The sequence below is a fragment of the Lissotriton vulgaris genome, chromosome 11 (assembly GCF_964263255.1).
Source record: "Lissotriton vulgaris chromosome 11, aLisVul1.2, whole genome shotgun sequence".
NCBI lineage: Eukaryota > Metazoa > Chordata > Amphibia > Caudata > Salamandridae > Lissotriton > Lissotriton vulgaris.
In genome coordinates, this window is record NC_141699.1 from 96,617,207 (window position 1) to 96,639,618 (window position 22,412).

Here is a 22,412-nt window from a genome sequence, read left to right on the forward strand (position 1 = left end):
TCTAGTCAGGTACTACTGTTTGAACAGATGCTACCCCTGATCAGACAAGTGATAACTGAATAATTAGGGAGAGAGGAGCCCTTGAACTGGAGGATAAGTTGTACATCATCTAATTTGGCTATCATTGTGTGATTCATAATATCATAGTATTGTACCTCTAGTAAATAGTGAGAGAAACTTCCCAACATAGAGAGAGAGAGTTAATGGTATTCATAGGAAAGTGATTGTCGTTGTGATGCGGCGTTAAAGAGAGCACCAGGGGGAACTCTGGTGTTTATACCCACAGGATTGTGGCTTGTAATGTAAGTAAGAGAGCACCGTGGGGGATACTGGTGTCTATACCCACAAGATTGTGGCTTGGAGATTATAGAGAGGGCATCAGGGGGGATACTGATGCCTGTACCCACAGGATTATGGCTTGAGTGAGCACTGATTGCAGTCAGTGTGTAATGGTAAGTAATCAGAACTGCCCCAGGGTAGATTAGTCTGGGTCCATGTGGTCGCGAGACTATATTGTATGAGTGTGGTGTAGGGCATGGACGTCCTTAGTAATCAGTGAGTATTCCTAGTAATCCCTATAGATTTAGTGGTGTTTCTGATGATATGAGCTTGTATATTGCTAATTCCCCATCCTCAGGTAGGTACCCAGGTGCCTGGATAAATGGGTCCTGAGGAGGGAGGTGGTTGCGTTTCGGCTGGGTTGGTGGTGCTCTGATGAGCTGATTCTATCTGGTCCGAAAATCCGGTTGTTACAGTCAACAACAACCAGTGACTATCATTTGCACTTTATTTTTCATGCTGCCATTTCTACCTAAAAACTTTAGGAATTCATATTTCCGGTTTCAATATTGGCTTTTTTGTCATTTTGTTTATTCAATGTAATTCTATTTTTCTAATTTGGTTTGACATTGTTTAATGTTTGGCTTTTTGACTGAATTAGGGTTGTGGTACTTCATAAATACTTTACACATTACACTAAGTTAGGACTGCTCAGGGTATTTTAGTAAGTTAAAGAGTTCACCCTCAGAAGTGTTGTGATTATTCCTTAATGTGGGCAGTCATCCATGCTAAATAATAATACAAGTTCTACATTAATGTTTATGATTAATGGGAGCAAGAATCATTGTAAGAGACATGTTTATTACACAGCTGTCAAGAGAGCTAACAATACATACTTTTCTACTACACCTAAAACCAAATAAGGAAGATCTTTAACACATACAAAGAGTTATATAACTTGAACACGCAAGAAACATTATGAAGTCATTATGACATTCTTGAGGCCAAAATCAATGCATTGAGTAATTAAGAACTGTCACTGCACCTCATTTGCATTCTCTATTCAATGATATCCAAACGCCTGGAAGTAGTAGAGAAGCTGAAGTGAGTTCTCACAATAAGAACACATAAGCCAGACCTTGAAGCCATTGCCTCCTTTATGCACTAATGACTTTCTCCCTTCTCTCAAAGCAAACAGCTTTAGGCTATTTAACAATTGCCTATTAAGAGGGGACAAATCCTGTCATCCGACGCATTCCATTCATAATGAATCATGGTTTCATACAGTGCTTTATATTACCTCCCTCTTTAGCTGTGACTCAATTTTATGGAACTTCTCAACCTTGGAAGGATGACAGGCATACTCAGCCTTGTCAGCATGCATACTTGTGAAGTGCATGACACACATATAAATAAGCAGCTAGCAGTGAGCTAGACTGCCATCAGCGCATCATGAAAAAATACATCATGAGAAAGACGTCTGCAGAGCTGAAAATATTGGTCAGGGTCCAGCCGGCTTCTGTTCTGCTCTATTCTGACAATACCGTATGAGGAGTATTAATGAGGCAGTTATAAAACCTGCAGATATAAGATACCTGTGATTAAAAATAACATGGGTTTAAAAAGCACCTGCTACAGAGATCCTTTTATGTCCAGCAATGTTCAGGCAACAATACAAATGTCACAATAACTCTGGTGATTAATGTTCCTGTTCGAGGGAGACCAGAGGGTTGTCTCATCATAAAGTAGCAGAGAGGGTTAATATTTCTGCTGCAAGTAGCCTGTGCCATGCAGAACACTGAACCGTGTTCTATTTAGATAACTCAATGGGTAACCGTTTTTGTCACAGGGATCATTCTGTTACTTGAAGTTCATAAGGTGCAATCCTAATGTAGCACATGAACCGACATCAAAGAGCTACATGTAAGCTTCATTGTATAGGCTATAGCATTATGTTTCTTCCCTAGTCTTTCATTATCCTAATGTTGCTAAAAAGAGTTTGTTTGGGTAGAAGTATATTCTTATTAGTAAACTAATCCACCGTGGCATGTTTTACATTCTGAGATGCTTTTGCATCACCATCGCTTTACTTTTTGTGACGCATCTGCAGCGGAAAATATGCGTCCCTTTGTGCCCTATGTACAAAGTGTTGCATCTAGGCAGATGCATCACTTTGTAATGCCCAGCGCCACGTTATAACTGTGTCAGGTATAATGTATGCAGGGTGGGCGATCCGATGCAAGAAAGCCTCGTAGAAGTGGCGCAGTGAAATCTATCAGATTTCATGGTGCCACTTCTAGGACGCGACTGCATTAAATCCTTACACCTGCCTCATAGCAGGCATAAGGGGCTATAATCATATCCCTCTCCCCTGCATTGCTGGAGTGGCGTCACCCTACTGACACAACTCCAGGAATGCATCAGTTTTGTGCCGACGGATACATTAATAATACCGACGTTTTTGTCATTCCTTGTGACATGATTCGTCATACAGTAAATATGATGCATCCATCATGTCACAAGGAGGGTGCAGTGAAAACTGTTGCATCACTGTTTTCACGCAGTGATGCAACAGTTTTCATAAATAAGGCCCTGAGTGTTTTTCTTCTGATGATTACACTGGTATGAATAGCACTGTAAAACAAATGAAATACATGTGAGACAGGGGAAATGTAGAGTTGAGGGCCACTGGTGGAGGGTGACAGTGAGGGAGAAGTGTGGAGAATCCGTGGAGAAGGAGGTCATTGGAGGGACACCAACAAAATATTGTCACACTGGGTGCCACCAGCGCTAAAGCTGCCCCTGACTGGCCTTAAACCAAAAACCTTCAAACTCTGCAAAATCCATTGCACCATTGCATTCCACGACTTCAAAAACAGTATCCAGGGGAGTTCATGGAGCCCTGGTTCATGGCGCTCTCCTGCTACTACAACATATTGTATTGTGTATTGTGCAGATACAAATTAACGGGTTAAGAAGTTTAGAAAAGCAGGCGCCATGTGCCTGACACTGTGACAGAATTAGCACTTTACCCCAACATTGTCCCATGTGGTTAGCTCCCATATAATGTGAGCGTCAAATGAACGTTTTGCACTGGAGAAGAGGTGCAGGTGGCTCGCTGAAACTGGTACCCAAGGGGACGTCAGCTAGAACATGGACATCAATCAGGGATAGCTGCTGCTAGCTAGAGGTGCCCTAGTTACAGTGGTCTTGTTATTTAGGAAGGCTTCAGCCCTTGACACCCCGGTCGCTTCCAATTGTAATACCGACGTTTTTGTCATTCCTTGTGACATGATTCATCAGACAGTAAATATGATGCATCCATTATGTCACCAGGAGGGTGCAGTGAAAACTGTTGCATCACTGTTTTCACGCAGTGATGCAACAGTTTTCATAAATAAGGCCCTGAGTGTTTTTCTTCTGATGATATGTGATTCCTACATCTTGTAATCCTCACTGGGTACAAGGTATTGTCCTTCTATAATGAATGCAATGTAAAGTACTTTGGCACATTACACTGGTATGAATAGCACTATAAAACAAATGAAATTTATTTATTTGCGGTTTTTGTAGAGCGCAACACTCATCCCAGGGGATATCACGGCGCTTATACCAAGCAGAAACTACTGATGACTGAGACTGAAAAGTTTAGAAATTGGGGAAGAGTAGGGTTTTCAGCTTTTTTCGGAACAGGAGATAATTTGTGGTATGTCTTAAGTTGATAGAAAGCTCATTCCACCTCTTTGCTGCCAAGTAAGAAAAGGAACGGCCACCTGTTCGAACTTTATAAATACGTTTAGTCCTAACCAATGCCGATTGAAGTGAACGTAGGTTCCTAGTGGGGACATAAAATTCGATCTTCCCTTGAAAAATAGTGGGACCAGTCTTATGCAGAGCCCTATGGGCATGGCTGAGCAATTTAAAGGCAGCCCTCTGGCGCATCGGAAGCCAATGAAGTTTCTTCAAACATTCCGATGCCGAGTCTAGCTTGCCTTTGCTGCAAATAAGTTTGGCCGCCGAATTCTGCAGTACCTGTAGGCGAGAGAACAAATGTTCATTCATCCCTACAAACAGCGCATTGCCATAGTCTAAACGACTAACCAATAGGGCCTGTGTGACCGAACGTCTGCAGTCCAGAGGTATCCAGGGAAATAACCTAGCGAGAAGTTTTAGGATGGCAAAATTCTTGCCACAGAGGGATCGCACATGATCCTTCATGGACAAGGCGTCATCCATGATGATCCCCAGGTTCCTGGCATGTTGTTTTGGAGTAGGGACCAAACCCAATGAGAGTGGCCACTACGAGGCATCCCACACCCGTTTGGCGCCACCAAACAGAAGAATCTCAGATTTTCCTGCATTCAACTTTAGGCATTGTGAATGCATCCACTGGGCCCTTTCTGAAAGGCAGTCATGTAACTTGGTTTTAGTGATATCAGGCTTCTCATCCAAGGCCACCATCAGCTGCGTGTCATCCGCATAAGAGCAGATTCCAATGCCCCACTTCCTTCCAATGTTGGCGAGAGATGACATATAGACATTGAAAGGGTGGGGCTCAGTGAGGCACCCTGGGGGACCACGCAGCCGATGGAGTTAGGGCTGGAATGGAACCGACCCATATGTACTGCCTGAGTGCAGCCAGCTCAATGCAGTGGATTGAACTCCCTTGCTCAGGAGTGTGTTCAGCAGGCAGTCGCGGGATACCGTGTCAAACGCTGCTGACAGGTCAAGCAGTATCAGTGCCACTGCCCCACCTTGATCGGTGGAGGATCTGACACTGTCCGACACTGCCAGCAACGTTGCCTCTGTACATGTGAGACAGGGGGAATGTAGAGTTGAGGGCCACTGGTGGAGGGTGACAGTGAGGGAGAAGTGTGGAGAATCCGTGGAGAAGGAGGTCATTGGAGGGACACCAACAAAATATTGTCACACTGGGCGGCACCAGCGCTAAAGCTGCCCCTGACTGGCCTTTAAACCAAAAACCTTCAAACTCTTGGTCCCCCAACAGCTAACATCAGGCGGCTGAGAGGCTAAAGATGAGGGAAGAGGTCTATCCATTGCTTCCCCTAGAGTCAAAGGTTAGTCACTGCAGTGCATCGATGCCAAGAGCCAGCGCTACACAGATGCACCCGTGATGAAAGAAACAGGCCCCTGGCATTTGACACAGAGAGAAAGACCATCAGAGTCAGTGGGTCCAGGAAGTAAAGCGTCCTGATCCGCAGCACAGAAGCTGTTGCTAGTCCTTCAGAAAACTGCTCGCCTGGTGCTTCACGTCAGCTGCTTCCGAACCGGCTCGAGCCTTTCACTTTTCTTGTGTAGCAGGTAAGTTACTCACTAGAACTTCATCAAAATGTAAATCATAAGTATGAAATAAATGCCAAAATTCGTGGCGTTTACAATCAATGCATGTGTACCCTTACTTTCCAACCACAAGCTACACTAAACCAATATCACAATATGAAAATATGAAAATACCAGAACAACAGCATCGTTCCACTACCCTCGACAACAGTCGGCGTGCTTGCTTTCAAATGGAACTTCGGATACAGAGTTATCTGACAAAAAAAAAAAAATACAAAAATTGCATCCAACTCAGCGTAGTTAGAACCCCCTGGCTTCAAACTGGAGAGACGATTGAGAACACACAACGGAGTTACCCAAAGGTGACTTTGTTTCTGCTGTCAAGAGTGATGGCCCAATTGCATGTGCACCAGGAAATCTGAATTCATGCCGGCGAATTTGACTCTTATCAGAAGCGAGCTACAGCCAGGCCCGGACTGGCCGTTGCGGGCACCGGGCAATCCCCCTGTGGGCCGCATGGTTGGGGGCCGGTTTTGGGCCCCTGGGGGCCGTTTTATGTTACAGCACGGTCGCACCCCCCACCCCTCCTCCCGGAGAGGGGAGGGGGAAGGGGGGCCGGCCGAGCACTTTGCCAGGGCCGGTTCTGGTTCCCAGTCCGGCCCTGGCTACAGCCTCACAAAGCCACAGATGGCAACGCCGCGGAGGGCGCCAGTGGAGACGGCGACGGCGCAGGGGCACAGCGGGTGCCAAGAGGCCTGGCAGGAGCAGAAACTCAATTAGTGCTGGGGCATGTCACTGGGAGAATTGATAAGAACTGTTGTTCTGCTGCAATGCTGAAAGCACAAAGACTGAGCAAGTGTCACTGTCGCTGTCCCAGTAGCTTCTTTTTTCATTTCAACCTATTCCAGCTCAATATAATTCTCATTAACGTGTTATTTTTAGACTACATTATCAAGCAGTCACCAAAACAAAAATGTCACCTGGCATTGTCTCGAGTTTTCTCTCCTGGGCTATAATAACACATTGACTTTTTTGAGAAATACTTGCTTGATATGAAATAAACATTATGGTGACTAGGTTGTCCTTTGGGAAATATTATCCTTTAAGAATCAAACTGCATCTAGTTTATGTAATTGTATACCTTTTCAGCTTTTTGAGGCACGCAGTTTTGCATACTGTCCGTAAACATAAACTACAAGCATGCTCATGAATTACATTCCTGAACACCAAACGCCTGCCACTTGCATAACTGTTGTTCCTCACCAACACGTTGATGTAATGGATAATTCCCACTGTAGATTGGAATGACAAAAGAGGATGGAGGTTATGTGGAAGGAAAAGCGAGGAGCTATATAGGAAGCAGAACCGATTGTTAATTAAATATATTCTTGCTGGGCACAATAAAAGCACTTTGATTGGTACCAAAAACCTTGGGTCCGCTTATCGTCATTTTTGTCTACGGAAGACAGCCACTGGTGGCGAAGTCTATTTAAGTATATATATATATATATATATATATATATATATATATATATATATATATATATATATATATATATATATATATATATATATATATATACATATATATATATATATATAAATATATATATGTACAGCTTTCAGCACTAAACCTATAGATATTAAAGGTTACAACACATGCAGAGCTGACTTTGCAGTATAGGTTCTCCAATGTACCTGTGGCCAACGTTATGTGGGCAGCACTAAACTGCAGGTGCATGTCAGGATTTTGCAGCATTTGAGAGCTATTGTCAATTCTGATTATTCTTATCCAGTGGCGAGACATTTCAAATCTACACCCAATAACAATCTTAATTGTATCTGGTACTTTGTTATAGAGACAGTGCAAGCACACAATAGAGGTGGCAATAGAGTAAAAACACTACGCCAATTAGAATCCAAATATACATTGGAACGTGATACTTATACACCCATGAGTTTAAATACCTGTAATGACCTACAAATTTTTCTTTAAATTCAGCGACTAACTAACCCGACCGGTGATTTTCCTGCTAATCAATGAATTTAGAAATGTTCAATAGTTTTATAATAGCAACTCCTTAGCTGTTTGTCTCTCTATTTTTTTGTTATTGTATTTTTAACACATAGCACACAGCACTTTGTACATTTAGGCATTTTTGGCTCTAAAGTACTTTATGTAGCATATCAGTATGTTGACATCTTTAATTGCATGGATTTTAACTACATAGCCTTGTACTTATGAATTCTCAATATACGATGGCTTTGATTATGCATGATGCACATTCACTCAAAACAAACTTAAATTTGTACTTGATGGTGAAGCGTAAGAGATGTTTCCATGTTTTGAATAATTTGAATATGTATCTTGCATAATATCTATACCTTCTGTGTCATTGGGACATCAAGATTGCAATTTAGAAGTTTCATGTTGCTCTATATCTCATTGAATTTTCAATGTTATTTTTTCAATTCTGGATTGTCTTACATTTGCACAGTTATTTCTGTATTAGTGCAGTAAAAGTTCCTTATATTGCAATAGGTATTTTATGAATTGATATTTACGTCACAATACTTACTGACAACAATGTCTATTTTATGAACTGTAAGGTTTTGGCATAATGAATAGAAATTCTTTGAAATTAATTTAGATTCCTGCACATCAGGCATTTGTGCTTTCATCCAGTAGTTATATGCAGTCTTTTGTTGGTGTCTTTAAAATGGCAATAAGTCACATGATGTTGTAGCACATATAAACAAGCATCTAACATAGTGCGATCATGTGATCAAGGCCACTGGGCGTGGCCGAAACATGTCATGGGCAGCACGTCTAAATTAATAAAAGAACAATTTTGAACTGGAATACATCGGAGTCTGTGCCCGTTTGTGTCAACTTATCTGCAGTTGTATATACCAGGATTTTTCATATTGTGAAATCTTAATTTGGCATTTAAAGAAGAAGAAAAATTAGGCACTAGGCCAAAAATATATTCAAGTACCACTGTACAAAACCAAAGAAAAAACATGTGATCATCTTTTTTTATTTTTTTCAACTCATTGTAGTTTGATAATCTCACACAGTTTGAGGGTAACGTTTTGTTGCCTGTACACAAACCCAATAGGGCCTGATTTTGAGATAAGCAGTAACATCAAATGCTGCTTACTTTGAGTGGAAGGCCTTTCATTGGTAAGATTAACAATGGTGTCATTAATTCTGCTATGTTCCAATATGGCAGAAGCAATACCGGAGATGATGAATTTGTAAAACATTATGTGTTTCTTTTTTATAAGGGCCTTATAGTAGAACCCATTTTTTTAAGTTATGTTATGCTTATTTACGTGATATTCTTTGTAATACTCTATGTATCTATATAAAAGTCTTAGCCCTTCATCACCTAATACAGTGGCAGACGCTACTTAATGGGGTTGGAAATGAGGGGGAGAATTGGGGGTGGGGAAATCAAAAATAAAAAGGAAAAAAATATCACTTGCCTGCACGCCGGCCGGCCACAGATTCTCAATCCTCTTCGTCATGCCAAGATGTTATGTTATGTTATGTTAAAGAAATTTGTAAGGCGCAGCTAACACCATTAGGTTTCTTGGCGCCATAATGCAGAGAGCAGATGAAGAAGCAGCAGAGGACGTTTTATTGGTAGGATTCGGTAAAAAGAAAAGTTTTGAGAGAAGATCTGAATTTGGGGTACGGAGTGGACAGTCTGAGGGGCAGAGGGAGGGAATTCCAAAGAGTGGGGGCCAGATAGGAGAACTTAAGCCCGCCATGTTTCTTCCTCTTATATTTGGGAATGGATAACAGGGCCAGTTGGGAAGACCGGAGAGTGCGAGGGGGAACATAGGGTTGAAGGAGGGAAGAGATGAAGTGGGGGCCCTGACCGGCAAGGGCTTTGAAAATGATGCAGCCCAGCTTGATCAAGAAGGAACAACAAAAAAATGCCTATACCAATCTTAATTTCCAAAACAATAACTTAGAAGGGCAAAAACAACTTTCTTTGGTTTGCACCAGTATTTTTATTTTTACCGTATATTTTAAAGTTCACTTTATATCACATTTATATATGAAAAGAAAAAACTGTACATTTTATACAACATATACGAAAACATGAATCACAAACACCTATTTACATTCCATATAATACAAACAAAACATACATCAAGAAATATACAACACTAAATACAAACAACTACTACATATATGTATCTTGGTGTTATGGCTGAATCAATCACCATCTAAAAGACAAAGTCAAAAAAGGAGCAAAACCACCAAATACTGAACAATTTCAGAATGTGACAAAATAAATTTGATTTATCAGTAATATTACTTGCTCCTTCATTTGTGCCAACGCTTTTCAAAACTGGGACACCAATTCCTGGAATCTCATCAGGGCCTTGTCACTTTCTATATGAAAATGTGAAAAAGCAATAAAGTTTTTGTTTAGAAAAAACTTATTAAACCTTAACTTTCTATTTCAATTACACTATTAAGGCAAAAAACATTTTTTTTGTGTACCTGAGCAAGTTTTAGCAAGTGGAGCCCCGTCTTGGTATTAAAATGGGCTTGAGTTGCTGTGTCTCAGTCAATTTGATTTACAGAAACGAATGCAGATATATTCAGTGTAGGCGTTTCCTAAAGGGATGAATATTGATTTATCTCATGGGCTTATTAGTACTTCGGTATTCACCATGAATAGTCAAAGAAATAAATATAAGCAACCTACCTAAATTGTTGAAAACGATATAGCTGCTTCAATGATATCGTTCCAGTCAATGTATGTAATGAGGATCTGATGGAAAAAATAAAATCCTGTCAGAATCGTTCGAGTAGCCTTTGTCGACATAAATGCTGTTATAGCGGTCACATACAATGTGTCACATACCTCAAAATCAATTCAGAGCGCTACTGTGTAGTCCTTTTATTGTATTCTCTAAAGTGACAAGCTACTTTGTAGTTGCGGCAGCTTCTTATTAGTCGAGCTGGCAGAAAAACAAACAGAGGGAATACATTTGTTTTTGTATGAACAAGCAGGGAGAGCCAGACTTGCAAACAGTGCCGGCTAGTCTCCCGCCTGCCTACCTGCTCGCGGCTTGACTGCCCGTTCCCGATGCGAGATCTAATTTCTTCAAGCGCCCGATTTAAAACACCCACTCCAGTGCCTAAAACAAAACAGCGTGTGTAAGGCTTGCTGTTTACCAAACATGCAAGGATTTTAAGGGGCAAATCGAATGGACAAGGGAGGGAGGAACCGTACCTTTCTTCGATCTTCCTATTCCCAACGATTTTCCACAACTGCAATTGCGGCCATTTTGAAAAGCATTTGGTTTATCTATTCACGGAAAAACCAGTGGGTTCTGGGACTCGTAGTTTGTTTTTTTAGTTTTTGGAAACAAGGCGCACCGGCGTGAGGCACATTGTGTCTCACTGCTATATGTTAATTTTAATAAAAGTAGCGCTCATCAACATGTCATTCATTTTTAAGAAAGAGGAACATGAGGATATAATTTATGTATTACAGTCTAGATATTTCGGACAAGCTGTTGAGTCCTGTCTGTGCGCTATTGAACTTCAAAATTAAGTATGCTTCTTTTTGAAGTAACACTCTATCTACATCAGAAGGGCACTTAGCTACATTAATGGTGATTAAAACTGACAAATTAAATTCATTTTCACCATGTACCTTTTCAACAAAGTGTTCGACCATTGGAGCAGTCATCACTTTCTTTTGATACGCGACCTGTGCTGAGTGATCCTCATGTTAATTTGCTGGTTGGTCTTTCCTATATAAATTTTGAGGCAGAGACACATTATCACGTCAACCACATTCTTTGTCTTGCAGTTCGAGAAACCCGAATGCTTCCATTTTATACCTTAAAGGCTAAACTCATTCCCTTCAATCGCGTTTGGGCACGCCACACAGTTCCCACACTTGTGGTGGCCCTCTACTGGTTTAGGATTCCATTAAGATAGTAGGTCACTTTTTATTTTTGGTATTGTGACGTTTGCTCAGACAATCTGTTGTCCTATGCTTTGACTCTTTCTATATGCAAAAATTGCTCTTGGAAACTGACTCTTTCTATATGCAAAAATTGCTCTTGGAAACAGATAATCAAGTTCCTCAAGGAGGTGCCAATTTTTGAGTACAGTCTGTCTCATTCTGTGTGTATCTGGTCCATACGTTGTTGTACATACCAGTTTGTCTAAAACTTTTTTCTCTTTTACCTGGAGAAGCCATTCTTGCGGTGTAAAACTTGCTCTTTTGAATGAATGCTTAAGGAGTTTTTTTGGGTACCCTCTATTTATCATTTCTCTACAGAAAATTTTAGCCAGTTCCTCATAGTCGCTTACTTCTGTAGAATTTCTCCTGATTCTAAGGAGTTGCCCATATGGTAGATTAGCTTTCAAATTCCTGGGGTGGGCACTTCTATGATGTAAAATGGTGTTTTTATCCATGCCCTTTTTGAACAAAGAGGTTTTCAGCTGACCTTCGACGCATGTTACCTCCACGTCCAGAAATGTCATCTTTGTTTTACTGAACTCACGTAAGAATTTTATGTCCTCGTGCCTGGCATTAAGCCATTCATGGAACGCTATTGACTCAACTTCGCTCCCCTGCCACAGGAGGCAGATGTCATCAATGTAGCGTAACCATTGTTTGATGTGGTTATCAAATGAACACTAGCAACCCACATGCACTACATAGGCCCTCTTATATAACACTTGGTATGAACACATGGCCTCAGTCGACTCCCAAGCTCAGCCAGGTCATGTTATGTCTGTTTGCTGATCCCACATGCAGTAGGCATAGATAGACTTTACCTGTCCCAAGAGGTAGCTGCCAAAAAAGCAAAGTCCTTCATTCAACTTTACTTATGTAGGAGAAGGGCCAAGATATAGCCCAGCAAGATAAAAACCCGCAAGGTAGTTGTAAACCTGACCCAAAATGACACCTACTTAACAGCGTTATATCTATTCACTGAACCCAATGGAATGCTAACAGCACAGAATCTGTGGTAAAGGCACCATAGGAGAGGATCCTGTTTTGCCCCCAAACTTCCCAGAGAAGAAATTCTTGGATGTGGCAAAAACCCCAGCTTCAGTGTACAAACACAGCCACTACAGCATCCATCTTTGATCCTAGGGTGGTTCTTAGCATCTTGAGTGTTGGCTTTTTTAAGCAACATGTTGCCTCCTGTTGGAAATGTTACTTTTTGCAGGGTTATCCCCAAACCTTTTGCTTCTTCCTTTCTTGTTTTTCCTGACCTGTGGTTGTTGGCAATAGGACTCTGGGGACTTTACCACTGCTGATCAGTGCTAAAGTGCATATACTCTCTGTATAAATCGTTATTGTGATTGGTTGTCCATGATTGGCATATTTGTTTTACCAGGAAGTCCCTAGTAAAGTGCACTGAGTGTGCCAGGGCTGGTGATTCAAATGCTAACAGTGGGCCTGCAGCACTGGCTGTGCCACCCACACAAGTAGCTCTAAAATGGTGTCTCAGGCCTGCCAACGCAGTGCCTGTGTGCAGTTGCCAACTGCCATGCTGCCCTGGCAAGTATATTATTAGGCCAGGCCTAACCCTTCCCTTTCTGTTCACATTGGACACCACTAGTGAAGGCCCTAGGTAACCCCCTGGCCAGGGTGCAGTGTATATGAAAGGTAGAGCATGTACTGGTGTGTGTGACATGCTCGGGTAGAGAATTACAGCCATTTTCGTTTTTCACTATTGAGAGGGACATCTTGCCCATAGGCTATAATGGGGAATGATGAGTATAATGTTTACCTGCATATGTTCCCATAGGATCAAGATAGAAAATCAAAGTCTGGTATCACTGAACACATCTTTTAGGAAGGATGGTTTTTAAATCCTGTGTTTGAGAACAGCACTTTTAGAAAGTGGCTGTTCACTTGTCTAATCTTGCTGTGTGTCTTGTCCTGTTTGTGAATTGACTCTCTGGTTTGTGAGTGACAGGGGCTGGGGAGCCCCCAGGAGGGTGGATGAGTCAGACCTAGGCTGAATGACTGCATCTGCATTTTGAGTGGTGGGAGGGGGCAACACCTGGGCCTGAATAGGGCTGTGCCTGCCTTCCACAATGCTGGCTCCACCTCCTGCTGGGTGGCTGACAACGCTGCCCCTCTCTCTGAAAGGAAAGGAGAAGATAGAAAAACTAAGTGCTCAGGAACTGACCTGAACTGGTGCTGACCATGCCAAGGCCTCTCTGTCTCTAGAGAACAAATGAAAGACTGGTATAAGAAGGGCTACTCAGACTACAGAAAATTAGATCATCCTGGAATCAAGAAGGAACCTCTGCCAAGGAGAAATCTGGAAGACTGAAGAGGAAGGACTGTCCTGCTGTGTGTTTGTGGGCTGACCTACAGTTGTTTTGCAGCCAAGGAGAGGGGAGGACTTTGCTTTGTGCTGTGTCCCCTTGCTTGAAGAAATCTCCAAGGGCCTGAGTAGAGCTGGCTCCCTGCTAAGAAGTCCCTGGAACAAAAGGAATTCACCCCCAGCTTCCCCCTGAACTCTACTGAGAGAGTTCTGTCCTTCCTAGAGTGCTTGGGCCAATTGTGGTGCCTCTGGAAGTTGTACCTGTTGTTGGGAAGCTGGATAAGAAGAAACTAAAGACAATCTGCAAAGTTTTACATATCGCTCGCTTGTGGAGAGCTTCCCCTTCAGTTCGAGGAAATTCTCTCCGCCGCGAAGATCGAGATCGTCGCAGCGCCTGTTGCTGGTGCAAGAACTGACGCATCCTTCGCTTGCAGGACGCATCACTCTGGTGCGGGAAATGCACCATCGCTGCGAGTATCGTCGCAGAGCCTTTCACCACTGGGTGAGATTTTCGCACCGCTTGCTTGAGGACTGTATCACATCGCTGCGAGAGTCGTCGCAGAGCCATCGCATTGAGGGGCCGTGAGAGAAGAAGATCAACGCTGCCCTGTGCATCGCCACTGCACCTGTGATAGTCACCGTCCCGAAGATCGTCGCATCGTGCCTTTTGCCAGACGCTTCCTACAAAACCTTCGCACCGGAATCCATACAAGGTATCGCCTCCCTCCCCATACAGACCGGATTCGTCGTAACACGCCCGCTGCGTCAAGTGGGGTTGTCGCATTGCCTTCCCAGGGTCTCATGAGTGACACATTGCTTGTTTTTCAGCGCTGCAGCGTTCACTTGGAACTTTTGTCACATCTAAAGGTACTGCCGGCTAAAACATTACTCAACTGTGGATTATTTCAACGCAACCTTAAGAACTCTTTTGAAACCATATTATTGAACTGAGTATGTTGGATTTTTGTTGTTTTGGTTAGTTTAGATTAAATACTTCTGTTTTTCTAAACTGTTGTGGAGTCCATTTGTGGTGTTTTCACTGTGTTACTGTGAGTGTTGGTACAAAAACTTTACACATTGCCTTTGATAAGCCTGACTGCCCGTACAAAGCTACCAAGGGGGTGAGCAGGGTTAGCTAAAGAGTGTATTCTCCTTACCCTGACTAATAGCAAGGGTCCCTATTTGGACAGTGGTACCTACCTCTGCCAACTAGAGACCCCCAGATCTAACGCCTCCCAATATGGAGTTCCTGTGTAGGGCTTTCCATCTCAGGGATAGGACAAGGAATGGGTTGCATGGGGGAGGGTTCAATGAAACTCTGGTTAACCCATGTCAGGAAATCTGAGACACAGAGGTGTGGGGTACACTTGGCTGGAAAATAAAGGTCAATCCCTGATTGTATGGAGACTTACACTGTGTTCCTTGTGTTTCAGACTAAAAGGAAGACTTCCAATGGGCATGTATGCTAAGAGCAGAGTGATTCTGCACATTTTGGATACAATGGAGAACCTCCAAGCTTATGGATTTCTACTGGTAGTGCAGTTAGCATGCCTAAATCCAGTTGGATCTCGTATGGAGAGGTTGTAGCAGGGATTTCTGCTCCTATACAAAACTGTGCATAGAGACTTAGAACCTCAGTGAATTAGGGTGTGCCAAATCTCACCTTAGTATCCAAAATCCCCTACCAGACTAGCAATCAGTGTCTCATTGGTACTTAAAAAAAACCCAATGATTTAGACAACCCAGAACATGGACTTATAACACCTCAGGAAATGTGGAACACATGAACACTCTTTTGTTATACTAACATATCAATCCAGAACGAGGAGTCAATGAGGACACGTGCGAGTTTGAAATGTTTATTTCTAATGCAGTGTTCTCAAACGCAGTATCTTAGCTAATACAAGCAAACATATTATAAAGATCAAGGTTAAAAGCATAGTTACTATTCCATGAAATACAAAGGGTGAAAGCATGTTAAAATGCTAAAGGAAACAGGTCTAAATAGAACCTCAGTTTACCCTCCCTAGCTAGTATATTATATTATATCTACAGAAGGTCTCTTTGGGTTTAGAAGGGCGGACCCATACCTTTAGGTTCAGTGGAAATGGATCACATCATCTCCTACACCAACACTCTGCATACGGATATTCATCAAGTGTGTGTCTCCTGCATTGCGCAGTGCAATACCATTCGCGCCTAAAACCAAAGTTGGCCACAGCTGCATCCATATTATGTCTACTCTGTGTGCTGATCAATCCAAACAATAAGTGCTGTGTTGAGATAACCTTGAAGGCCTCAGCACTCACTGTACAGACATAGGTTACCAAGCAAGACTGACATTATAAGCAAACATGTTATTCTCGTGTAAAGAAAAGTACCTAACTAGGCGAAAAGCATTAATAACAAAATGTTTTGTGTGCAGAGGCAGCAGGAAAGGAAAACTGGCTTTTAAAACTATAACTAACACATGTCAACTTAACACATTGCAAAGGTGAGACCAATACACAAGACAAGGTTTGTGATCCCTGGTGATGCTGCTCATCCAGAACCTGGTCATTCCTGGAGAACAGCTAACAGATTTGTACCAGCAAAAAAGACCGCCTTGGTGCACCAAGCTTGTGAAAAAAAGGAATAGCAGTTTGCACAAGAGTTTAGACTGTTCACAGAGGCACAGCTCGGGTCAGTAGGTCAATATCCTTCTTCACCCTACAGTCAGAGGCTAACACCCACTGGTTGCAAATCACCCACTGGGAAATGCTCAAAATGATGAACAGCACTGAGCTCAGCCACAATTCCATCAAGGAAGAAATGTGAGTCATTCTCCTCATGGTAATGCAACATCGATATGTGCTGGACTTAATGACTGCACCTCAGGAGAGGGCCTGCGCTAAGATCAGCACTGCCTGCTGCACTTTCATCCCAGGGATAGATATGGAAATGGAACATTAACACTTGCCATCCAAGCACTGCATAATCTACGGAGAAGCATACTTGAAGAAGGAGGTGCACATGAGCACAAGTGGTATCGTATTGGTTCTCCTGGCTCCCATGATGGATATACAACCTGTGTAGATCGCTCTTGCCTGTTATAATAATGTTCTTGTTAGTTTGTGGGGTAATGCAATTTGAGGTAATCTGCTGAAAAAACACAGCCCTCAAATTAGGTAAAGTGCAAGTAAATAGAAAAGTTGCCATAATCAAATGCGAGAAAAGGGAACAGCAGTACATAGGGAAGTAATGGTACAAACACTTGAGTTAGATAGTGTAGTTGAAGAATCAACTAGAGGGGGGAATGTTAAAATGGATATTGATGTGTTTATCGATAAAAATGAACTATTGTTCTTATTATTACAATCACCCATCTCGAACTCCACATCTGCCTCGACCTTCAAGTATGTAGTCCGGCAGATCCTGTGACCCAGGCCTCGGATAACTGATTGATGAGTCACAGGTGGGAGGATGCATAGGTGGCAGGCAAACACATGGGCAGGAAACTCTTGATCAATCCCAGAGATAGGACTCTGGGGCAGATGTATCAAAAAAACATTTTGCGAGTCCGTAATAGCGATTTTTTGTGAATCACAATTTTGGAATCGCAAAATGGTATGTAAGAAGAATTCTGCAAGAAAATAGCGATTTCTTAAAAAGCGCAGAATAATTAGCGTTTTTTTTGCGATTTCTAAAATTGCGAGTTTTCGCAATTTAAGAAATCGCAAAAACGGGAATCATGCAATGCAGGAACAGGCTGATGACATCACAACCAGGAAGTTCCAGTGATTGCTTGCACCTGCTACCCAGAGCCACACCCAGTGGCAGTTGGAAGAGTGTGCTGAGGCAGAGCAGACCTGTTTGGAGAGCAATGGAGTCACAGAAGGCACAGGAGGAACAGGCATTGGAAAAGAGGAAAAGAAAGCAGAAGTTTTCTGAAAAGGAGCAATAAGTGCTCATAGAAGAAATGGTGTGTAACCATGAGGACCTGTTTGGCAAAAAAGCATTGAAAGTACCTGACTCCAGGAAAAGAAAAATCTGGCTGGAGATCCGGGAGAAAGTTAACTCTATAGGAGTCACCACTCGCTCCATTGAGGAAATTAAAAAAAGGTGGTATGACATGAGACTCAGATCCAAAGAAAGACTTGCTGAGAGGATCAAAGAGGCAAACCAAACAGGTGGTGGAACTTCTGTTGTGGACAAACCCACACCCCATGAGGAACTGATTGAATCCACACTGTTACCTGAAAGTGTGAGTGGAGTGGCTACCATTGACAGCTCTGAACCCACAGCAAGTTCACAAGGTAAGAGGACTGCAAATTGCTTGCATGTGTGTGTACAAAGAATGTGTGTGTGTGCTCTGCATGTCAGATAAATAGTAGTCCAGTTACACTGTGAAACAAGAACTGAGCAATGCATTATGGGAGTGGTAGTCCTATTGACATAGTAACACTCTCAATCATAGTCACTCAAGTAATTTTTCAAAGTAGTACTTTGGTAAGCTGAAGCAGTGTAGTACAAGTAGTAGTCTGCCATGAAAATATTTATTTTGTAATGAACACAAATTCATATTTTGCACTCTACATCCACAGAACATACAAGTGAGGCCAGGACAGAGAATTAATTCGATTATTCTCCTCCCCATGTGACGTCAGAAAATGAAGCGCCGACGTGTACCACCTATAGAACCAATGGGACAGGATGAAAATTCTGATGTTGAATCAGACCCCAATGAGACAGTTACAGTGTCCTCCCAAGACGCACAACAGCAATCCCAAACTCCAAGGAGGGCACGCTCATTCCGTCTGGAGGCATCTGGAAATAACACAGGACAAAGTGAAGGAGTCACAGTGTTTGCAGGCCTTGAGCAGAACATGCTTCAGGTGCAACGCCTACAACATAAGGCACTGAGATCAATTAATAGGCAGCTACTAAAATCAAACAAAAACCAGGAAAGCATGGCTGCTTCAATTGACAAACTCTGCGTGACACTTGTAAAAACTGAAAAGGCACGAAACAGGGCTGCACAGGCTGCGCAGGATAGAATGCACACATACACCAAGGCCATCAACAGGCTATGTGCAGTCACCAGCAATTTCACACGTCGCAGCATCAACATGCAGCGTGAATTAAGTGACTGCACACGTGAAGTTACAAAGAGTGTGGACAAAATGACATTGGTCTTGGAAAGCATGCAAACCACCCACTGGTTTGCATGCGCTCTCCTCTGCTCTGGAGAAAGCGAGGACAACTCCAGTAGGAGTAGTAACAACCCCACCCCAACTAACATCATGGTGTAACGCAGGAGTGGAAGGCGTTCCACTACCGGAGCTGAGCAAGAGGCCATGCCTCTACAGGAGCAACATGCTTCCACCCGCCAGCGTAAAAAATGACTTAAAGTGTTCAATTACCTATGCAGCAGTAATGCATTGAGACCATTTTTTCATTTCTTTAACACGTATGGATCTTTAAGTTTACAAAAATTTGAAGTAATGAGTCAAACATATAATACTGTTTGCATGTTCTGAATTAAAAGAACAATAGCAAAGTAATATTGGTGTGTAGTATTTTTTCTTACCTAAAAATAGTTACGTGTAATCTCTGCCCTTCTTTGACGACCAGCCATGGCTCCTACTCCTGCCACTGCCATTCTTGGTGGAGGGTTATCATCATCATCAGATGTGTCAGAGTCACTCACTTCAATTTCTGTGCCTTTGCGAATTGCCATATTATGCAGCATTGCACATGCTGTCACAATTTTGCAACATGTCTCTGGATTGTATTGCAATGCACCTCCACTTTTGTGTATGCATCTGAAACGGCTTTTCAGGATTCCAAATGTACATTCAATTACCCCACATGTAGACCCGTGTGCCCTGTTGTACCGTCTTTCACTTGCATTTGCAGGATTCAAGTATGGGGTGAGTATGAAATCACGCACTGCGTAGGCACTATCACCTGCAAGTTAGAGAGGAAAAAGTAACTGTATGTTCCATTCCATATTGATGGATGGATGGATGTTTGCATGTGTATTACTTACCTAGCAGGCATCCATCTCCAAACTGACCAGCACTGAGACGTCTATGAATTGAGCTATGTCTGAAGATGTAAGAGTCATGTGTACTCCCTGAAAACTTTGCGACAATGTAATTGATAATGTATTTTGCATTGCATATGATCTGGATGTTCAGCGAGTGGTAGCTTTTTCTATTCCGGAATACATATTCTATGGCTGCTGGTGGAGTGATGGCAATATGGGTTCCGTCTATGCATCCAATCACATGTGGAAATCTTGCAATTTGATAGAAATCTAACTTAGTTTCCTGTATGGCTTGCTGTGTATTTGAGAAATATATATGATGTTGGAGTCTACTTATCATTGCATCCAGGAAGCAATGGAAAAAACGTGATAGGGCACTCTGTGACACTCCACCAACCTCTGCAATTACCGTTTCAAAGGAGCCAGAAGCCAAAAGGTGCAGTGAGCACAATACCTGCACATGTGTTGGTATTGATTGTGTTCTGGCTGTTGGGTGTGCCAAAAAAGGTTCCAATTTAGTAATGAGGTCAAGAATGGTTTGAGGATGTAGCCTGTATTTTTCATAGATCTCCTCCAGAGTCTGCTGGAACAGCGTAATGCGTATTCTGAATATTCTATCCTGTCTTTGTCTTCTCTGGGCAAGAGCTTGAATGCGTAGCCTCCTGGCAATCAGGTACAGTCCCGCCATTTTGGAGAGAAAGAAAATGCATTTGGGGAGCTTTTTTATGTGATTTTTTTTTTACCACCTGCTTCTACTTGGTGTTAATAGCGATTTCTTAATATGCGATTTTTGGAAATTCGCAATTTGCGAATTTTTCTTACATCTCGATGCGATTTCTTGCCTTGCGATTTCTTATTTGCGATTTTCGCAAAATTAAGAAAATGCTAAATTAGAAATCGCAATTTATTCTGCGAATATTCACTTCTCGCACATTAAGAATTCGCAAAAATGTGAATTCTTATTATGCGATGTGATTTCTTTGATACATGCCAATTGCACTTTTGCTTGTTGCAAACGCTGCGAAATTGCGATTCGCAGCATTTGCGACATGCAAAACACTTGATACATCTGCCCCAGAGTCACTACAATGGTCAGGGGAAATTACCTCCAGTAAAGCACACATGGTGCGAGAGGGTATGCCTGCTTCTGAAAACACCATAGAGTCAGATGTCACATGAGTTAAGAACACATAGTCAATTAGGACCAAGCACAAGTAGTGACATCGCACTACACATTCCAGACATCTTGACATATACACCACTGGCCACATTGTGTCCACGCAAGGTCGAGACCCATCTGTAGCAACCATTTGACCATTAATTTATGACTTTGAAGCAGCAACCAACATTCCTCACCATATATGGTATGCCCGAAACTTTGATATCTTGTTGTAGAAATATATATAATATGTACTCAAACCCAATATAAATTGAGACAGTCCTCAGACCTTGATCTTGTAACTGTTCTCCCGGCCTGACTGCCTAATTAAACAAACTGTTCCTGTTTTGCCAAATGCCTCTTGTCCTCTGTTTTTTAAGGTAAATGAAACATGAGCAGCACCTTGAAGAATCATATTTAGTAGTCATATTCAGAGGTTTGCATTCAAGTTGTCAGCCAGTAGCCCTGTACTGGCCAATGGGGCTAGTAGCCTTTCAACAGTAAAAAAACAAATGAGGGGTATTTATTGTCAGGACAAAGGAGAAACACATAGCCCACTTTTTAATATACAGCACCTTCCATTGAGGCTCATTAGGTCTGCCTTAGACTTAAATATAATAGCATCTAATGTTTGGGCTTTGCCATTGCATTAAGGTAGAGGGTATTTATCTGGCCGCAGGGTAAATAATTGACATTCTTTACTATTTAACGGACAGCCTTGAATATGAAATGAAATGAAATGAAAGCAAATTTGTAACGCTCAAACAAAGCCCAATGGGCATCAAGGCGCCTAGCTCAGAATTAGTTAAATGTCCCAGGAGCTGATTACTGGTAAGCTTTCTTAAAACACCATGTTTTCAGGGCCTTTTTAAAGAGGGGCAGTGAGGATAAAGACTTAAGTTCCAATGGAAGTGCATTCCAAAGACGAGGGGCAACTGTAGGGAAGGCTCTTCCTCCCCATCTGGTCTTCTTAGTCCGAGGGATAACCAGAAGGTTCTGTTGTAATGAGCGTAAACATCTGCTGGGGACATAGCCAGAGAGAAGTGATCCCAGCCCAACAGATGTTCCAGCTTTCAGAGCGCTATGCACTAAACAGATGATTTTAAAGGAGATACGGTGCTCTATAGGAAGCCAGTGTAGGCTCTTTCTGGCTAGTGTCGCAGAGGAGGAGCGGGGATTTCCAGGACAAATCTTGCTGCCGCATTCTGTACTATTTGGAGGCGCTGGATTAGTCCCTTATTAATCCCTGCATACAGTGAGTTGCAGTAGTCCAATCTTGAACCAACCAAAGCAACCACTGTC

General features: G+C 42.4%; 1 pseudogene; it reads left to right on the forward strand.

Annotated features, from left to right (window-relative positions):
• The first annotated feature begins 17,650 nt into the window (after nucleotides 1-17,650).
• Nucleotides 17,651-22,412, forward strand: part of LOC147679033 (uncharacterized) — a 37,398-nt pseudogene continuing 32,636 nt past the window's right edge.